Genomic DNA, 22,445 nt, shown 5'->3' on the forward strand with positions numbered 1-22,445 from the left:
TTTTGTGTTTTTTAATCTAATTTGCCCTTATAACAATTTTACCCATTTTCTTTATGATTAAAAATTGTTTTATTTTCTCTTTTCTAATAAATTGAAAGTTATAAACTCTATTTCTGTTTTTATTTGTCACAATTACTATTGGTCACACAACTAGGAAAGCATAGTATTAGGTGATAGCACAATCTTTCTTCAAATCAATGAAAGGATCTCAAAGTACTGTAATTCTAATTACATTCTTCACATCTTACATATATTTGTTTCAAAATTTTAGTCCAATTTGTATTTTTTGTAAAAGTTAGACAATAACATGCTTATATTTGTTCTATTTAGTTTCTAAATTTTTACTAATTTTTTGCTACCCATCTCTTTTGCATCTCATACCTAAATGCTAGATTTATTTTATTTCCTTTTGATATATACCCCTGATCAGTTCCTTTACTTAATGAGAAGTTCCTAGTGTTTTTTTAATGTTATTTCCTTTTTATTCTTTAATGCTTAGTTCAGTATATATTTAGAAGATAATGCTACTTTAGTTTGATAATTATCTTATGCTTTTGAAAATATTCCTCCGTTACTTTTTGGCTTTTATCAATGCCCTTTAGAAAATTGCTACTTGATAATAATCCTTCTTTTGTAGGCATCTTTCTATTTTCTTTGGCTGAATTTAAGATTATATCTTTGTCTTTTGTGTTCTGCAATTCCACTAAAATATATCTATAGGTAATTTAAAAAAATTATGTTTATGTGCTTCATAACTCTGGATATTTATGTCTTTTATCTCTTTAAAGATTTCCAACATAAAATCTTCAAATATTACATCTCTCCCATTTTTCTTAATCTCTTTTTTGAAACCTCAGTGGAAGTGGTGATGGTGTTTCTGAGTTAGGTCACTGACAGATGGAAGCTCATGTTGATTTGTGAATACAAATAAGATATCCCTTCCTGTAACCTTGACAAACCTTGACAATGAATGAGGGTTAAGAAGCTATTATGCATTTGGGGCCTAGGAATGATGGTAATTTGGATATTAAGGTATAAGAGTCTTCATATTTACTCAGATTCTCTTAAGGGCAGACTATGTTGAATTACATGTATAACAGGTAATGATTTCCAGCTCATCCCTGATGACAAACATCTATTATTGCACAAAAAGCTTGTTTATAAAATCATGCTTTGTGTGTAACATCATATCAAAACATTATATCAAAAGAGCTGGTTCCAAATACTACACTCTATGTAAGGATCTAGCAGTGATATATTCAGCCTTGGCATCCATGAGAATATGCTGACATGCATTGAGCTGTCTGCTAAAGAATATGAGCATTCTTACTATTTTCTTTCATCCCAGAAAAGGCGAAGTGCTGTTAAAAGGACAAAATGCTAGACAAGATGTATATCAAACACCAGATTCTTGCTATTAAGGCCATGTAGAATTTGGTTAAGGGTAGATTTTCATGCTAGTTTAGAATAAAAGTGAGGCCAAACTTTATCTAGGATAAAACCAGTCTCATATATAATACAAAGTAATGAACATATTAAAGACCAATTTTGAAAAACACATTTTGCTCATAATTCTTTGAAAAGATATGTTCATAGTTCGTTTTTGATGGTTCCCTAAACAAGTCCAAAATGAGAAATCTGTGAAATGTCTAGGGGAACATTGTCCCTGGTTGAGAACCACTGCTGTAGTTTGACCAGGTTCCTCCTCCCTACCAATCTACTATCGTCCCAGGAAATTACCTTAATTAATTCTCTGAGTGTCCTTCTAGAAGTTCTTCATGTAAACACCTTATTTTACATGAAAACACATAGTTCTCATGCTTGTTTTTGTACCTTAAATATTTGGGAAATTGTCATAAATTTAATTTTTTTGACAAGCATTTGAATTGCTTATAGTTTTTATTGTAAGTCTTAAAATGAACAAATTTATACATTCATAATTTCATATGTGTACATATAATAGCAAGACAAATTCCCAGAAGTGGTGTTTTATTTGAAAGGATATATATATATATATATATATATATATATATATATATATATATATATATATATTCGTGGAGGGATGGATATTGACAAATGCCCCTACAAATGTATCAGTTTACACTCTTATCAACAACGTAGTTTCATGGAAAATAGTGTTTTTAGGTTAGTAGAAGTCTTGGTGATGTTTTGTAATTCTTGTTCTCTGTTTTACTTTTTTGATTTCTAGAAAAAAAAAAGACATAAGATATTGAATTGTACTGCTTCTATCTTCATATTGTAGTTCCTTTTATAAATTTTTTGCTTGAAACCCAAGTGTAGTAAAAGTTCCTGAAACTTTAGTGAGGTAACTTGGAAACCAAAATTCTTTTCAGAGAGGCTGAGAAAAGTGATAAAGTCCAAAATGATAAGGTCACTGGTCTCTGGAGATGCTGATAAAATACTCTTACACTCTATTTATCCAGTGACTAAAGGTGAAAATACAACTTTTCTTGAGTATTATTCACTATGAGGATGGTTCAAGCAGGGAATTTCAGAATCATAAACCTGCTTGATGGTTCAAGCAGGGAATTTCAGAGTAATAAAGCCTGATTTATTTTGGCTATTAAGCATTTCACTTAAGCTTTCTTAAGCAAGCTTAAGACTGCAGAACCTTTTGTGAAGAAGAAAAGAAACAAGCCTAATCATGATTTCAATATGAATATAACCACTGTTACCTTTCACCTTTGGAAAAAGTCTAATGAGTCATGGCAGTGTTAATCTACTTGAAGAGATGATACATATTACTTTTCATATTTTCCTTATGGTTTTTGTGTACTATTTTATAAATAAGCCCAACTCACCAGCATCTTCCTACATTCTATGAGAATTCATTAATTAAATTTGCCTATAGAGATGCTTTTCCCCTTATTCATTTTAAGTAGGAAGAAGACCATCATGTAGGGGCATCAGTTTAAATCACTACTTCTTCCCTCTCATCATGAATTTTGGCTCCTTCCTTATTTCTGTAACTTGGCCAAACTTTCAAGAGAGAAACGTTATTGAAAGAATTAACCAAACACTTAATTGTGTTCAGAAAATGTGAGTTCATTAAGTGTACTTATATGATGCTCATTAACATCTAGTGCTTTTTCCTATTAGAATAAAAGCTATTCACCTTGTATTACAATTAAAATATGATTACTATGGAAGATCTGAAAGGTTTATAATACTGTACTTACTGGAACTCACAGAACCAATGTGTTCATTTTCATGTCTGTAAAATTGAATACAATTATTTATAAATGATTATGGTCTTTCAGATATCTCCTCCTAGCCAAGACAATATTAAAGTCATCATGTAGTCAACAATAAGCAGCACATGGCACATAAGCAGCTCTAAAACTATGAACACGACTGAATACCTTTTATGTCTATAAATCTGAAACTACTTAGAAGGTCTAAAATTTATGAGTACTTTAAGTATTATAAATTTTTATCAAGTGTGGCCTTTAAAACTAAAGTTTTTATTCATGTATGTGCATTTTTTGCACGGCTTACCTGAGTAAAACCAACTTTCCATCCAAAGCCTGATAGCCAGAGAACAAACAGCTCATTTGATAATCATTTGTCCTAAAAGCCATCACTTTGAACTTAGTTCAAGACCAAGTTGAAATGATTAATACTCATGAGCTCTGTGACTTGCATAGGAAGGGGGAAAAGATAGAGCAACCTAGGATAGTCTTTTCCCACATGTTCTGTGATGATTATCTCTTTTAGTAGGTCTCTCCAAATCAGTCCCCTTTGAGACATTATTGGAATGCATTCCTTTTTCCAGGAAAGTAAGAGCAAAATAGAGTTAACTTTGTGAATTTAGAAGTTAATTTCATTAAATACAGAAAATGATTTTTGTTAAATTTTTTTTCAGAAATATTTATTTTGGCTAAGGTCTTATAGATTCTTCATGGTAAGGTTCATTTCTTCTCTTAGAAGACAAGCACTTACCTGACTAGGTTATGTTTAAGTTTAATGTTAGCTTTTGGTATGGTGTGCAGAAGAGGAGAAAGATCCCAAGGGGGCTCATTTTGTCTAGCAAAGCGAGGTCCTCTACATTATCTCCAAGCAAGAGGGAGGCCTCTTAAGCTGTTAATCCAGAAGAGAGGAACACTTTCACAGGTCCAGGTGTTCAAAGGAATCTGGGATTTCAAAAATTTTTAGTGCATCAACCCAGATGCCCCCATTTCGTGTCTCTGGCTCCCATCCCTTCAAGATATAATCCTGGCATTGCAGACTTGGCAGGGTTGAGAATTTTATTTTCTCTGGAGCTCTGCTATTATTTATGTCTGTTCTAGGCCTGATGCTGAGCTTTTTTTTTCTCTTCTGGATGCCATACGTGATAATCTATTTGTATGCCACCACAATTATTCTTTCTCGGTTTTTATATTTATCCTTGAAATGATGATTGAAATGATGATTAATCAACCTCAGACTTCCTTTGTCTTTATCTAGTGCATCTATTGCTCAGATAAGAGACATCTAATTTCATAGTTCTTGTAATTATTACTTCCCTTAGATCTCTCAAACGCCTGAGATAGTGCACCTTCCAATACTTTTCCTTTCATGGCTATATTATACCAGTTAACCACAAGTGAAAGATGTGAGAGTTGTGCCTTGTGCAAGGGGCTTTCCATGATCTACCTACCACTAATAATGGGTCCTGACTGTCAGCCAGACAGCAGGTGTGATTCAACTTCAAAATCCTTCTTAGATTCTTCATTCTAGGATTACTCCTAGCACCAACTATTATGTTAAGTTTCCCAGGAAACAGAGTCTGAAATGGAGATTTGCACACAAGTGGTTTACTGAAGAGTGCTTTTTAGGAATAACACTTGTAAGGAAGTGAGGGAAGCAGGATTAGGCAGAAGAATAAATTGAACTCTGTTAAACGGTGTCAACAGAGAACTCGACTGAACACACTGAAAGCTCTGAAGCTGAGATATTTCTCTCTCATTCTCTCTCTCTCTCTCACCTACAGCCCCACACACAAACTCAAATATATTTGTGTTCTTAAACTTACTCTCTTGTATAGAGAAAAACCATGGAATCCAGAGTCAGATTGATCTGCCATTAGATATCCGCCTTTGTCCAAGTCTATTTTTTCATTTGAAAACAAAGTGATTGTGTATCTCTTGTGGGGTAATTGTCACAAACTGGTGAGATAATGTCAAACATTTGCCTAGAATAGGACCTAATACATAATATTAATAGTTTATCTTATACTATTAGATTTTCCCTACCTTTTTCTCATTTTGCTTCTATTTTTCATGTCCAGGGTTATTTTATGTTTACAGTTATTCCTATGCTAGTTTTGATAAAGAATATACATTTGACAGCTATTAAATTACATAGCCTTTATTAGCAATTTGAATTAGGTTTTCTGAAGAACTCCGGTCAATAGCTAAACCTGGGAAGTGTGTAATTATAATAGCACTTACATATCATCTGATGAAAGACAATTAGATATGCACATTAAGTGAATAACAGAGAAGCAAATGATCATATCTCAACTGTATTGAAAATTACTATACAGAATGGCTATCGTTTTATGCCCAGCAATATTCCTTACTTATTCTAATTTCTGAATAAGTTTTCCTATGGCAAATCTATGTTGTACAATTTGAAGGGACTGAAGGGACTCTCTCACAGCCTCCTTCTTCCTCTCCACTCCCCCAGAAACAGTAGATAGGTAATCCAGGCACAGCCATTTAGATACTTCTTTCCAAAGCGAATGGTTGAAGGATGGTTCACAGCAAGACCAATCAGAACTTTCCCTAAGATTTATGATGCTAAAAGAGAAAATATCTCTCATTCTTTGGCTCACAAAGAAATTGATATTTAGGCTTGAGCCTGGCTGTCAGTTACCATCTTTCCTGCTATGTAGAAAATACCTTCTCTGAAAGGAAACTTACATAGAGAAGAAAGCATCCATTATGGAAATGGAAAAAGACTCCCCAAAACAACATTTAAAAACTACATCCAGCTAGGTCCTAATCCAAATCCATCTTTGGACTCTTCAATTGCATGAGCTAAATGCCTCTCCTTTTGAAATTTATTATAAGTTAGGTTTTATATTACTTTCAATGGAAAGAGCCATAATACATATAAAATCATTATTTGAATATTTTTGAACATTGACTATATTGGAAATTTCATTTCTGATCATACATATTCTGTGATATATCCTCATTGCCTAGAATTATGCCTAGCATAAGTGTTCACTAAACATTAGTGGAGTTAATTATATTATTCGTAGGCATAAAATTAGACTTCATAGTGTGTAATACAATAATTTTAATGAAGAAGAAAGATGTGTGTGTGTGTATGTGTGTGTGTGTGTACATATATTCATTGGGGAGCAAAAGTACAATGAGGCATTACCATTGTTCTCCTTCTTTAAACGTTCCTGACTACTTTCAACTTCCTGAGGCAACTTAAATTTTAAAGAAAGGAAAATGTTTAGAATGTGATTGCTTAGTTCTATTTCTAGCTCTACAAATGTTTTTGGCATATTATAATATCTTGAATCCTATTCCCACACTTTATCAAAAATAGTTGTTTCTGATAGTCTTTCCTGAACTAAGTAATTAAGTTTAAATTAAAATAATTTCTGAACTTTATAAGTATAGAAGTACTTTTCTATACAACACATTTCTAATACACATTTCTACTACAACACATTTACAGGGCTAAGGTCAATTTCAAATTCAGAAATGTTGAAATAACTCTTTAAAAGTTAGAGTTTTAGAAGTCATAAAATACTTTGAGTAAGAGTGCAAATTCCCATGGAGAATAGATGGGAAGCATGTTAGCTAGCATTTCCAAAGACAATATCAAGCACTTAAGGAATTAAACTACAAGTTATTCTGTAGAATATATTAATAGTGAGAAAGATTAATTTTGTGTTACAGGTATTATGTTCTCTATCTGTAAAATGTAAGTTTTATTCACTTAAAGGTGTTTTGTTAGTCAATTAATATTATTATATATTATAAATATAAATTACTTCAGAAGCATCTCAATGCTTTTAAAGGCTAAATAAATGTTTTGAGACACATTCAAATATGAGTCCCACTTGAAAAACTGTATTTAGTGTACTCACTCCAAAACAACATATATTTTTAAATAACTTGTTTATTAGGGAAAGCAATTAATGACCCTCCAGCTCATTCTGAAAACTTTCAGAAAAACTGACAATAAACTTATGGAAAGAAATCTTGCTACACACTGAACTTAATCTCCAAGGATTGGAATGGAATCTACATACTTGGTAACTGTGAATCCTTGCACCATAGACAAGGTTTGCATACATTTTATTTCTTCAAATACTAAAGAATAGCTGATATAACAGCACCTCAAATTTTTGGATCCATCTTAGATTCTCTCATTAATTCTTGTATGGCCTAAAACAGAAACATAAATATTTTGAGCTTCAGATTATCTTCTACTTAAGTAGGAATCATGAGAGCTTTTGAATGTTTAGGGTAAGCTACCTTGAGGTGATATTTTCCATATGTAATTGTTGTTTAGTAAACACTTAAAATTCAGTTTTAAGTTACTATAAGAATTTGGGCTCATTTTAGTTTATTGAAAATGATATGTAATGATATGTTCATTTGATAATATTGAAATTTGAGCTTAATTTTATGCATATATCAATGTGCTAATATAGTTCATTGGTTTCATTGAACTCAACAAAAGTAAGACCAGGAATAGCGTTTCCATCAAAGAAATAAAGAATTGATATGATTAGGTAATTTTAGACCTGATACTGGTTAGTTTCAACATCAGTAAGTGAAGATAGCCAGGAGTTAAAAACTAGTTTTTGTTTTATTTTGTTTTTCTGACTAATTCTATCCATGCAATTACTTCTACTAATTAACTCATACTGATAACCCATTTCCTAGAAAGAGAAAAAGAAGTGTTTTCCCAAGTGGGAAATTTATTTTATTTTCACCTATGTTAAGAGTCCAAAGTATGATATTTGTGTTTTTCAGAAATCTAGAAAAACAACATAAGCTATGATATTTTACCCATTTTGTCTTCCTCTACCCAAAAGAAGTATTTCAATCAATATTCATCTCAATATGTGATTCCACATTTCACTCAGTAATTTTTATTGCCTTTCAACTTTTAAGTTGAGATCATTCACCAGAATGCAGTACTAATGGTATTCTGTGGTTTTTTTTTTTAATAGAAGCAATAGTTTCTAGTTTCTGATTATATCAAAATCTCATTTTTGAATGCCTGTAGCACTAATTAATAACAATTAATAATTAATAAACTTAATGAAAATTCAGCTGTGTTACTCAGTTCCTAGATTATTTTAAGAACAGCTAAACCCATTATGCCTTCAGAAATAATGTTTTTAGGTAAACAAGCTTGTATTTGATTCTAGAATTGGACCAGTGAATTTTTAACACAGAATGCTGCAACATACCTCATTTAGGACATTTATGATCATTGTCTTTATATGTGATTACTAGGAAATAAATAATAATTTTACCACCTAAATAATGTAAACTAACTTTAAGTTTCTGTCTTTCATAGAAGCTGGGGGTTTGAAAGATGTTAGCTATGAAAAATTATTATTATATTATGTTAATATTATTGTGAATCTAGTGATGCAACTTGAAAATTATACCTTGATTATCTGTGTGGGAAACTATTTTGTTTATTATATTTATAATAACCATATGTCTGGAAGTATGCAAAGATGACTTCAACTTCAAATAATCTCACTGTCCTCATATACCATTGATTATTCTGGAAATACTTATCCCTCTTAGTCTGGGTCTCCAAATATCTTTCTCCACATCTCTGAGTAGTATGTCTAACTCTATCTTCCATGCCCAACTGAAAGTCACAATGGATGCTAGATATTTGCTCTAAAAAAGTCTATTTCATCGATATGTACTTCACTCTTTAACTTTGTTTCCTTATGGTTGAACTTTCTCATTCTTTGGTTACTTTGATGTCTAATACCACTAACCTAATTTACCCATTGGCTACCTTTAAAGTCTACCTTCTAGATTTTAAAGTCAGCCTCTGTTTCTTGACTTCTGATCTTTTCCAAATCCTATACCATGAATTCATTGGTAGCAATGCCCTTGTTTGGAATGACTCCAGGACTTCCGTACTAATCTTGTAAATAACTCTTACCCAGTTCTGTGTACAAACTTGTCTCGAGCATCTGTAATTGAAAAATCAGAATTTGAAAGAATTTTAATAAAAGTATATATCATAAAATCATGAAAAAAACACAAAATGTAGCCTGAAATAATAATGTAATTATTATGAAAATTCATACGTGCTGCTTTGATATTAAGAAACAATGAGCCCTGGGTTGACTCATTGGGAATGCAGGTTAAAATTTTAAAAACAATACATACAATAAAAGAACAACACTCCATACCAAGACTAAAATAAAAACATTAAAATAGATACTCATTGCAATTTCCATTTCTACATCAAAATACTAAGAAGGTACTTAATTCCAAAAGTATACTCTAGTTATATGTATACATTTTAAAAATATACTGGTGCATTTATATTTTACAATATTTTAATAAATTATACATAATAATCATTACATACAAGTTTAATCTTTTCAACTAAATTTTAGTTTTGCTTAAAAAGTCACTGGTTAAAGGTCTTATTTTAATATTATAAAGAAGAGGTTGTTGGGAAATACAAGTTAAGTACCTCTCTTAAATAAAGATCATCTAATGTGATGGGATAAACTGAGAGCATGTGCAAACTTCAAAGGCGAGTTCAACCCCTAAAGTTCCCACTTCAGGAGAAGAGTAAATTGGTATAAACTTCCTTGGATAATTTGATATTCTATAATGAAAGTACAACACATTTCCTGGGCTAGTATTGAAAGAGTATACTTTCTATAGCTGCTTGGCTGGCAGCTGCTCTGATTGACAGTACCTCTGTCATGCAGGCTATTAATTTTTAGATATCACCCTTATGATTAAAAAAAATCTTCTTCTTTGTGTATGCTCTAACTAACTTAAGAACATGTAAAAGGATGTTCATTGCAGTAATTTTTTATAATGTCCAAAATTGCAATTAAGGACACTTTACAATCCTCTGTAGGCATAAGAAGAAGGGAAGATTTTGACAGGAGCAATTATATTGCGTACATTTTAATTGGAAGCTAGAACATTCAGTTACGAACAGCTGCTTCCAAGAGCTACTATAAATGGAGGCTGGCTGACTGGCCCATTGCTTCAGGTAAGACTTTACCTGTAATGTTTCCACAATCTAATACCCAGCCTTTAGGTATGCACCCTGAGAACTCTGTGATATGTCTTTCCAGAAGTGATTATGTTCTGAGAAATTGATTCACAGTGGCTAATTTCACAAAGAAGGGTACAGATAAACCAGAATGGCAATTTATACATTCACAATGACAGAGATATCTGGCGGGATAACCAGCACCTGTCATTTCCCTGGCTTCTCCTTCCTGATGGGTAAATCAACCCAGGGTAGCCACATTATAGATCATCAGGCTGATCTGTGTGTCCTGGACTAAACAAAAAGTCATAAATTCTAGGGCTCTTTCAAGATATGACTCATATCTTGATGAATTTCTTTTTTTTTTGGTTGAAAGATGCTTTCGCTCAAATAACTGATGATAGTCCTTAAGATTTGACACCCTTTTCCTTTTGTGAACTATAGAAATATGTGCATATTCTACTATTTGGTTCTCTTTAAAAATGAAAATAGTCACATAACCATATAGACAACTTCCCTTCTTGTGTTACTGCTTAAATTTACTTTGAATATGTTTTGATATATTTGAAAATATCCAGCTTTTTTTTTTTGTTGGTGTACACCTGATCTCAGGATAAACTTTTGTCAACTTGGCTATGCTTGAGATCAGTTTGTACACCCATTCAAGATTCCTTCAGCAGACTTATATTGCCTGCCATATTAGCCATTGGCAGAGACAAAAATAGCCAGTTCTGGCTTTCAAAAAGTGAGCAGTTCAAGGAAAAAAGAGTAATCACACAAATTTGGATTTCTAGTTTCCAGTGATACTTGCTATTGTTATTAAAACATAAGGTACAGTAGAATCACAAGAGAAAAAGCAAAAACAAAAAACATCTCAGACTTAGAAAAGGATTTCTAGAGGGTAAAGTATGTGAGCTGACCTGAAGAGGGAGTAGGCATTTGCAGATCGACTATAAAAATAAATGTACTTTAGGTAGTAGATAAGATAATGTGCACAGGAACAGATTCCTGATTTCTGAGAAAACTTAGCTTTCTTGATTGGAATTTAGAAATACCTCAATATTAGTAGCACCCCAATTCTAAACCTTTTAAGTAAACCTGTTTGTTGAAATGAGGGATGCCATCTTTCATACTTACTAACTTTAATATCAGAGGATGATTTTTTTTTCAGTTTTGTAACATAATTCTGAAGGTTTCCCTTATTCGGAGTTTTAGTCTATAGTGGAATCACTATAACCAGAGCAGCCTGTATCTAAATCTTACTGACTAATTGGGGAGTTTGATGTAATTTGAATTCCTACTCTATTGCTCTATCAAAACACATTCTGTATAGTTGGTAACATTGGCCTTCAGGCTATGAGAGCTATAATAATCCATCACTGATTTATTTGGTGTTGAGCAGGCATATTTTAAATTTTAATAAAAATGCCACATTTCTACTGTTTCAGAAGTCTTCATAACTTGGGTCAGGGTATTACTAATGTTATACTTTCTAACACTTTAATGTTTAGCCAGACATAGTGTTCAAATATAAAGATAAAAGTTGTATAGTGCCCATCCAAGTTTGTAGACCAAGATTTATTCCTTTTCTGCTGAAAGATCAATATGAGGTATGTTTAATGAATTAACAAACTTAAGTCACAGAAAGCTTAAATTGCTTACTTAAGTCCACTTAGTCCTGTCTGTGTCCTTCATTATATTTATGCAGCATGATGTGGAGGGATTTCCAAAATTGATGCTTGGAGAAACTGTTTTTGTTATACTTACAAACTTTAATTTAATATTTTTATCTGTTAATAAAATTTATCACACATATTTGTCATAGAATATTTGGAAGATGCAAAAAGATTTAAAAAACTGTTATCTATAATTTTCCCACTTAGACATAAGTATTTTGGAGATTAAGTTGAATTTTCTTCCAGTCTTTTCTTATGTTTTTGTGTGTATGTCTGAAAGTGAGTGATTTTATAACTAGTGTATATAACTTTTGAAAAAAAAAATTTTATCACTAATACATTGGGTGTGTATGCCCATGACCTTAAATAATCTTTAGATATATACTTCATAGTGTTGCATTGTATGAAAAAATTATATTTAATAAATCTCCTAATCCCATATATTTAGGTTACTTCTATCTAGACTATTATAATAATTAAAACCCCAAATTAATGAATTCTTAATTGTTTCTTTAGAAAAAAAACTTAGAAGTTGAGTCTAAGTATATGTAATTTTTTTGTGTGTGTAATGTTCTTGATAGAAGCTGTCAAATTGCCCTTCACAAAGGCTGTACTAGTTTGAGTTCATTGAGTAGCTTTGTATGAATTTTAAAAAACATATAAAGGAACAATAGAAGTCCTATTCTGACCTCACTGAAAAACAGATGTTAGGTTTGCTATTAAATTTTATTTTCTTTATTTTTTAATAAATCTTTATTGGAGTATAATTGCTTCACAATACTGTGTTAATTTCTGTTGTACACCAAAGTGAATGAGCCATATGCATACGTATGTCCCCATATCCCCTCCCTCTTGAAACTCCCTCCCATCCTCCCTATCCCACCCCTCTAAGTCATCGCAAAGCACCGAGCTGATCTCCCTGTGCTATGCTGCTGCTTCCCACTAGCTAACTATTTTACATTCGGTAGTGTATATATGTCATAACACAGCTAGAAAGCTAATTTGAATAGGTACTAGCTACTTGGTTCAATCAGGAAGCAATAAACTTGCCTGATTTTCTAGATCTTAAAACTATTTGGGTTGTGTTATCCTTGGAGAGCAAAGGTGAGTTTTGTTTTGTTTTGTTTCTGGTTGCTACATTTAAACTCTATATTTTCACCTGGCTAGCTGAAATGGCCTGATTTAAAAAATAAATGAAAATAAATAAAGAAAAAGAAATAATGAGTAGCCCTTTAGGGTTTCTGTAAGAAAATGCAGTAAAACAATTTAAGTTCTCTGCATTTTACTGAACAAAATACATATGCTGATTTAGTTATGGTCTATTTTGCTTTTCAAAACATTTTGATACCTAGGATTCTAATTGAAAGAAATAGGGAATGATCATAGACCTACAAGTTTAATCTAACATTTATATTTGCATTAGGGATAAAAACTAATTTTCCAAACACCCAACTGTTATAATAAGCTAAAGGTGTTAGGTAGTTCCAGGTCTGCTTCTCTATAATGATTTTAAGATATTCTTTCTGTGGAATTTGGGAAAAGACATGTAACAATCTACTAATTATTTCTGACCCTGACAATAGTGGGTCTGTTTTCTGGGGCACAATTAGAGATGATGTGTGTGACTAAAGGAAAGGTGTGATTTCTCTGTAACAAGTTGACCTTTAAAAAGGAAAGCACGAGAACTTGTTTAGGTCCTAAAATGAATGAAAACAACAGATATAAACTAGATATGCTTTCAAAATCAAAATCCACTTTCACCCTCAAAATTTAAGGGGAACTTGTTTTAAATTTCCTCACATAATTTACAAATGTTTTATATCCAGTAGGTGGTATATTCATTTTGAGTTCAGGCTTCTGTGTTTATTGGTTGATCATTGGTTTGTATTGCTTTGTTTTCTCTTCCTTCAATTCTTGTGTTAAAATTATTCAAAGTTAGTTTTCAATAATCAGAGTTTAAACACAACCAAATAATAAACCCACAAACTATATTAACATTCTTCTTGATTTTTCACTATTTTTACTATGGCTTAATATAATATGAACACCATGAATACACTGACTCTAGGAGAAACAGTTATCCTTCCTCAATCATAAGCAAAATAAGACTTATTGTTCAAAATTTCTTTCAAAATGTAATAAATGATAGAAATGAGATTAACCTCTATGTCTACGTATTGCAAAAATTCTGAAATCTTTACTAGAACAGATATTATGTAAAAGCATTATAAAAATTATTTCATGAGCTAACAACACATGAACAGCTCTGCACAGTCTCCAAATGACAATACCTGAAAAAACAAAAAACAAGAAGGGGTCAAGCACATAAGCTTCACAGGCTTTCCCAATGGAGCTATCCATTTGCAAAAGTTATTAGTGGACCTCTGGATTTGAAACAGAGCTCCTTTAAGTTATGATCAAATGCTCTTCTCTTGAGCAATATCTGCAATCACTAAGCTTTAGTTTCTTCTTCTTCTTTGTTTATTTAATTGTTAACCTTATAGTTATAATAATACACTCAACATGCTAGAAATGAATTAAATAACTAAAAATAGGTGGAGATTTATATCTATGCAGCAATGTCATTAACCATATTTTACCTTCATTTAATAAAAATGTGTCGAATAACTTTAAGATATTTCATGGAATCATGATAAAATATATTTATTTTTGAAATTCAAATTTGCCTAAAGGAAAGTAATCAAATGAAGGCAATTCATAAACGTAAAATTATTTATTTATAAAATTTATCAAAGTAAACTAAAAATTTCCGTGCCTTCAGTAATGCCATAGTACTGAGTTTCAAATAACACTTAGAAAGTTCTGAAAAACTGTCAATGATTCTATGGAGGTATTTTATATGGAAATATACTAATTCTATATTTGCTAATATTTTATTATAAAGTTTGCAAAGGTATAGAAAAGTTGAAACAATTTCAATGAACACATACCTTTATACTCATCACCCAGATTCTATAATCAATCTTTAACCTTACTTGCTCTATAATATAATATTTTATCTGTCCATTCCTCTGTCTCTTCCTCTATTTATCTATCAGATCTTATTTTTTTATACAATTCAGTGTAAGCTGTAGATGTCATTACACTTCCTCCCTAATACTTCGTCTCTGCATACACCATTAATTATCATTAACTAAAGTTCAATATTTGTTTGTAATTCTTTTTCTCTTTTTTTTCTTTCAAGGCAAAATTTACACACAATGAAATATACAAATCTTAAGTGTATCATTCAGTATGTTCTGACAAATACTTAAGCTTGTGCAACCCAAAACTCTAAAAAAATACTGAACATTACCATCATCCAAGAATTTATTTCACATTTCTTCTCAGTAAACATTCACCTCCCACTATTCAGAGACAACTCTTTTTCTGATATATATTTTTTTTACCACAGGTTAGCTTTATCTCTTTTAGAATTTCATATAAATAGAATAATACTATATATATATATTATACATATAGATATAATCACACAATATTTAATCAGTCATTTGTGTGAGTTCTCTTTGACAGCAAAGGAAACAATCAACAGAAGAAAAAGGCAACCTATGGAATGGAATTACAAGGATTTAGAAAAGTAAAATTCTAATTGCTCAGGAATAATATTATTGTCTACATGTTAAATCCAAAATAATCCACAGTTAAATTGTTGGAATTTACAACGGTTTAGCAAAGATCTGGATGTAAGATCAATGTGTAAAACTCAATTGTATCTCTCTATAACAGCAAAAAATAGTGAGATAATAATTGTAAAATGCCATGTAACAAAAATATAAAGCACATAATAAATATAACAAAAGATGTGTAAAATATTTATGAAGAAAATTGTGCAACCCTGTTAAAAGATAAGTTAAAGAATATCTGCAGAAACAAAGATACTCATGGTTAAGTGAGATTATATATCATTAAGATGTCAGTTCCCCCAGATTGATCTATAGATTCCATGCAATTCCAAGCAAAAGTCAACAGGGTTTTCCAGAACTGGACAAAAGTTTTTCTAAAATTATTTGAATGAGAAATGACAAGATAATCCTAAAAGGACCCAAGTGGTGTATTTGCTTTGGTAGAACTTAAGACCTATCATAAATCTATAGTAACATCATGGAGTGCTGGTATAGGGGTAAACAAATAGCACAGTAGAACGTAATACCAAACCTAGAAACAGATTCAAGCATATGTGGACACTTGATTCACAAGGAAGTCGAATTTTAAAGTAGGGTGTAAGTGGCAGTATTCAATAAGTGATGCTGGGACAGTTGGTTAGCCATAAGGAAAAAAAAAATTGGATTCTATTTATATCATAAACAAAAATTAATTCAAGGTGGATTGCATACAGATATGTAAACAAATATTTAAATATTTTAGGAGAAAATAAAAGAGTATATATTTATAGTTTAAGCTAGAAAAATATTTCTTAGGTGAGACAAAAATTTCTAAGCATAAAGGAATAAATCGATTTGGTTATATTAAAAAAATAACATATTCATAAAAAGCATTAAAATGAAAGATAAATTAAAAACTTGGAAAAGAAATTTGTCATATGCATAATCAATAAAGAATGTTTATTCAGCATATGTATTTGACATTTCAATCAAAATCAAAGATCAAATATATAAACATTTATTTCACAGAAAAGGAAACCCAAGTGCCCATGGCATATAAGAAAATGCTCAAACTGATTAGTATTAAGGGAAATACCAATTAAAACCACAATAAGATTGCATTTTATATCTACAACTTTGGCACAAAAACTTGAAAGGTAGGTTAAATAATGCTCTCTGCCCCCAGAGATGAACACCACTTAATCCCCAGAACCTATGAATGTTACCTTATATAGCAAAAGAGGCTTTGCAGATGTGACTCAATTAAAGATTTTGAAATAGATAGATTATCCTGGATTATCCAGGTGGGCCCTAAATGTAATCACAAATGTCCTTATAAGAGTGAGGCAGAGGGAGATTTGACTACAAAAGAAGAGAAGATGATGTGATGACAGAAGCAGAGGTTTAGAAATGCGCTGTGAAGATGAAGGAAGAGGCCACAATCCAGGGAATACAGGCAGCCTGTAGAAGCTGAAAAGTCAAGGAATTGGATTTTCTCCTCAGAGCCTACAGAAAGAATCAGCTCTGCCGACACCTGAACTTTAGCCCAGAGAAACTTATTTTGTAATTACGGCCTCCAGAATCCTAAGAGAATAAATTTGTGTTGTTTAAACCATTAAATTGTGGTAATTTGTTATAGCAGTAATAGGAAACTAATATAGTCTGATGAAACCATGTGTAGATAAAAATCTACATTTTTATACTGAGGGAAGCAAAGTAAATCGATATTATCACTGTAAAAATATCTGGTTAAGTTCAATCTGCATTTACTACATAAAACCTAGAAATTCCAATCCTAAGTACTTACCCAGAGAAACCCTTTAAGATGTGAATAAACAGATATGTACAAAAAGTTTCAAAATTTATTGTTTTAATAGTTAATAACTATAAAATGAAATAATCGTAAATAGAAGCATGGATAAATAATTGTTGGTGCATTCAAATAATCCGATAATGTAAAGCATTAAAAATCAATGAAAACAGCTACTAAGAAATGAATACATCTTAGAAACATGTTAAGTGAAAACAGCATACCTGGAAAAGACACAGTGTCAGCATTTTTAATAAATTTCAAAGGCAATAAAAAAGCCATATATTATTTTTAAAAATCCAATATGGTGGTTCAATATGATAGTTCTCTAAGGGAAAGCAGGATGTGAGCAGGCAGGAGTTCAGAGAGAGCTTCAGATCTGACAGTGTGATAGCTCTTGAGGAGGGTAGGGAATTTACAGATGTGATGGCTTTATTGAGATGGCAACTTGGCTAGGTTATAGTCCCCAGTTACTCAATCAAACACTAATGTAGGTGCTGCTGAGGAGGCATTTTGCAGATGTATTTTAATCCCATGATAATTTAAGTTTAAGTAAGGGAAATTACTTTGGGTGATCTGGGTAGGCCCAGCTGAATCTATTGGAAGGCCTTAAATCAGGGTTGAGGTTTCCTGGGAGATAGAGTTCCATTCTGTTCATTGTCTTCCCTTCTTGGCTGCCTGTCCTACATATCTGGACTTACTTAGCCAACCTCCATAATCATCTAAGCCAATTCTTTGTAATAAATCATATATATGTTCATTATGTGTATACACACACACACACACACACACACACATACATATATTCTACTGGTTCTATTTCTCTAGTGGAATCTTGACACAATGATTTTGATACAACAGATGTTGCTTTATTATTTTCTTATATATAAAGATCATAGTAATTATTTTTGGAGCAGTGTAAAAGGTCAATCTTTAAGTATGCTTCACTTTTATTTTATTTATTATTATTTTTAGATAACCAGTTCATGCAAAAATGAATCACTGTTCAAAATGAAGGGCTAATATTGTTCTGTAACAATTATTGATAAAGAATAAAAGGATTATATTCCCTAAACGAATTAGAATAATCTCATAATTCTGGAAGAATATTTAAACTCATTATGCTTTAGATCTATAAAGCATTACATAATATTCGCTACAAATAACCTCTCATCCAAAAAAGTAGGTTTTGGGATTTCCCTGGAGGTCTAGTGGTTAAGAATCCGCACTTCCAGTGCAGGGGGCACGGGTTCCATCCCTGGTCAGGGACCTAAGATCCCGCATGCCGCGCTGCTCAGACAAAAAACAAAACAAAACAAAAAAGTGGGTTTGTTTTTAAAGCATTTATAATTCACAGGAATCTGGTAAGTCTAATCTCACAGTCCATTTAAATGAAATATAGGAAAAGGACACAAATAGCTCACCTGCAATCACACACACACACATACCCACACATGCACAGAGTAAAATTTTAAAAGTGGGTTTGTCTCAGATCACTACACTGCACCTTACTACGTTTGCTGGGAGCTGCTCCAGGGCCTCAGCAGTTACCCTTCACTTGTCTCTGGTCACGTGCTTCCAGGAACAGGACAAACAAATGCTTGAAAAATACCAGTTTGAAAGCATTCAGGGGCTAGAATGGATCAGGCTACTTTGATAGCTTCTAAGGAGGAGGAGAAGCCTAGGTGGTAAATATTTCACTGACAGGAGCAGCTCTTTTGTAGGATGGGGAGAGCTGGAAGAACTAAAGATTTAATTACTAAAACTAAAATTTGCCAATAATTAACTTCTGCAGCAGGTAAGAAGGAAGAAGAGGAGCATCAATATGAAAGACTAGGTGGAGAAAATGACTGCAGGGCATCATCTCTGACATGCATTGAATGCATGCCTTTGGACAAGTTAATCTTCTCAGAATTGGCCTTCCACTCTGCAAAATGGGTATGATAATAGGATCTCCTATAGGCAGTGTTGGCTTGGGACGTGCTACATCAGAGGGGTTTGCATGGCATCCTAATAAGTGGAGAAGGGGATGCAGGATTTTCTTAAAGCTCTAAAGCAAGACATAGACTCTTTTTATTTACTGTTGTTTAAGGGAATAGATGTCACAACTGCTAATAGAATTGCAGTGATGAATAATGAGATAATGCACATAAAGCAGTTAGCACAGTGCTGCCAAATAATAAATACTCTGTAAATTATAGCAGTAATTATTAATATTAATTATTACATCTAGTGTACTTCTCTTTTTTCTTATTTCCACATTGTTAATATTTATAATGTTTATGAGATGTTCATAACATAAAATAGATGACTTTATTTAATTTTAATTTGACTTAAATTTATATTATGTGATACACCTAAATATATGAGACAACAACTTTTAGTAACTTTCAGCGTGGAAAGCAAAAATCATATATGGTTTATTTTAAAAACAACAGCAAAAATATATGCTGAGTCAACTTAAAAATAAAATTAATAGTGCTTTAAAAACAATTATAAATCACTTCCACAGTCTCCATTAGAATAATAAACACTAAATTAATAAACACTGAATTAGTCAATATTGCATGCAAAAAAAGTCCATACAGTTATGCTAGCCACGTGACCATATTTCGTTGCTTTTCATCTTCAATATTCCCACATGACCATAAATGATCATTTTGTTAATTTAAAGTGCTGCTATTTCTAACATTTTTCATATATTCAATAAAACAATGAAACAAGCTAGGTCAGAAACACATTACCTGTGGAAAATCATTTCAATGACACACAAGATCATCGGTGATATAGTAACTAAGGTGGTTATTGAAGTCATCACTTACAACACAACAAACAGGCAAAAAGGTTCCAAAATGAAAATGGACTCTGAATGCACTGAGGTAATTATCATCATCATAATATTAATAAAATAATGACTCATACTTCACATAGAAAAATATATGTTTTTCATGATTTATACAGGTTTGCTAAATTTAGGTAAAGCCACTAACTTGGAAGACTAAAAACATCATGGGTAGTGAGCTATGAAATGCAGTCCTCATGAAGACAATAGCATTGGAAAACTTTATCCAAGTGAAGCTGACTCTCTTTGAAAATGCTCTATAAGATTTTTTAGTGAACAAACCATGTTAATTGTAAAGTACAAATATCAACTGTGTGTTTCTAGAGGTCTTATAGTTTAGTACAAATAAAAAACAAAGAGGATGAAATTATTTCTTTCTCTGTTCCCTCTACTCTTATACACTGAGTTCAAACCCTGGAATCATAGGTATATTATATAGGAATTGGTCAAATGCATTTAATGTCCCTTAGGAACATCATTATATATTTTTAAAACCTATTTCCCATTTTATTAACTTTCATCTCTGTTGTAGATTTCTCATCTATTCAGTTTCCTCTCTAGCCTTTCTTTCTCGTGTTGTTTATCCTCTTGCTATACCAATTAATAATAATAAGAGCAAACACAAAGCATAATTCTGGGTCAGGCATGACACTAAACATAAACATAAACTAGTTTATTTTATCCTCACAACAATCCTACAAGGGTAATTTACTGTTGTCCCTACTTTACAAGTAAAGAAAATTTAGGTTAAAACAGAGATGTTATATAATTTGTTCAAGACCACACAGCTGGTCTATGGGTAAATGGCAGATCCAGAATTTTTACCTACTTTTCTTTTTTAAAGTTTCGTTATAATTTTAGTCCTATTTAACTATCCAATATTCATTCATCAACAGCTCATGTCCACTCTTGGTTTTTATATAAGTCCATTTCACTTCCCTTCCCAAGTGGATTATTTTGAGGCAAATCTCAGACATATTATTTACTTGTAAATATTTCTTCATGCATCTCTAAAATATAAGGGACCTGTCCTAAACATAAAAATACCATATTCAAAGCTACAAATTAACAACTATTATCACAGTCTAGTCAGTATTTAGACTTCTGTGGTTGTCTCATAAATGTAGTTTTCTATTGGATTGTTTAAATCAGTATCCAAAGTCCAAATATTCCATATAATTATGTCTCTTAAGTTTCTTTTAATCTATAGATTCCCTTTGCCTCTGATTTTCATTGGCTCTTTATTTAATATAAAAAGCAGACTTTGCTCTGTGGAGTTTTCTAAATTCTAGATTTTGCTGGTTGCATCCTTCTGGTGTTATTTAATATGTTCCTTCCCCTGTATTACTTGTAAACTGGTAGTTACATCTAGAGGCTTAATATGATACTGTGTGTGTGTGTGTGTGTGTGTGTGTGTGTGTGTGTGTGTGTGTGTGGTTTGGTTTGGTATGGTTTGGTTTGAAAAACTATGCCATAGGTGCAAAGCCAAGGTTTAAGCCCACTCTGGATCCAGAGTCTGTGCTCCTAACTACTCTATGATACGTCCTCACAAAGGTATGTCAACCCATTCTTATTAAAGCTTAGTTGCCCACTGCCCACCTCCCCAAGGCTTTCATTATACCACTGAGTTGTCACAGAACCTTAGTCTTCCATTGCCTATGATAGAATATTACTTCGTATGTAATCTTTTTCATAACGTTTATCATATCTCAAGATACTGAAGCCAGTTATCAGTGTATTTCATCACTAGTATTTTGAACCAAAATGATGTGTTTTATGTTTGGATTTCCAGTGTCTTGCCAATATATGATACATAGTGTTGACCTTAAACGAATAGATTGCCGGTTGTTTCTCCAGCAAAAATGGGTTTATTTGGGATCAGCAAAATATTGCAGTATGGGGTCTGCAACCATGATGAGCCACGTGCAAGCCCCCCGCAACAAGGAGAGGAGGGCTCATATAGAAGGGAAAAGGAAGTTGGGAGGGCTGTAGTAAACAAAGAGTCCATTGGAGGAATTGAGAGTTCAAGGTATAGTGGTTTTTCATTGGCTGAGTTGTGAGTCTCTCAGGGTCTGAGATCTTGCAAGGTAAGAAAAGGAAGTCTTCCTTCATCCTGTTGAGCTCTGCTATCATTGGAGCTTCTCCTTCTAGCCTCCCAACCCTATTTTAATTGAGGTTTCTATTTATTAATTTTTACAGTAGTGAAACCGTACTAATAAGTATTTGTGGAG

Source organism: Orcinus orca, chromosome 7 (genome assembly GCF_937001465.1).
Source record: "Orcinus orca chromosome 7, mOrcOrc1.1, whole genome shotgun sequence".
NCBI classification, from domain to species: Eukaryota; Metazoa; Chordata; class Mammalia; order Artiodactyla; family Delphinidae; genus Orcinus; species Orcinus orca.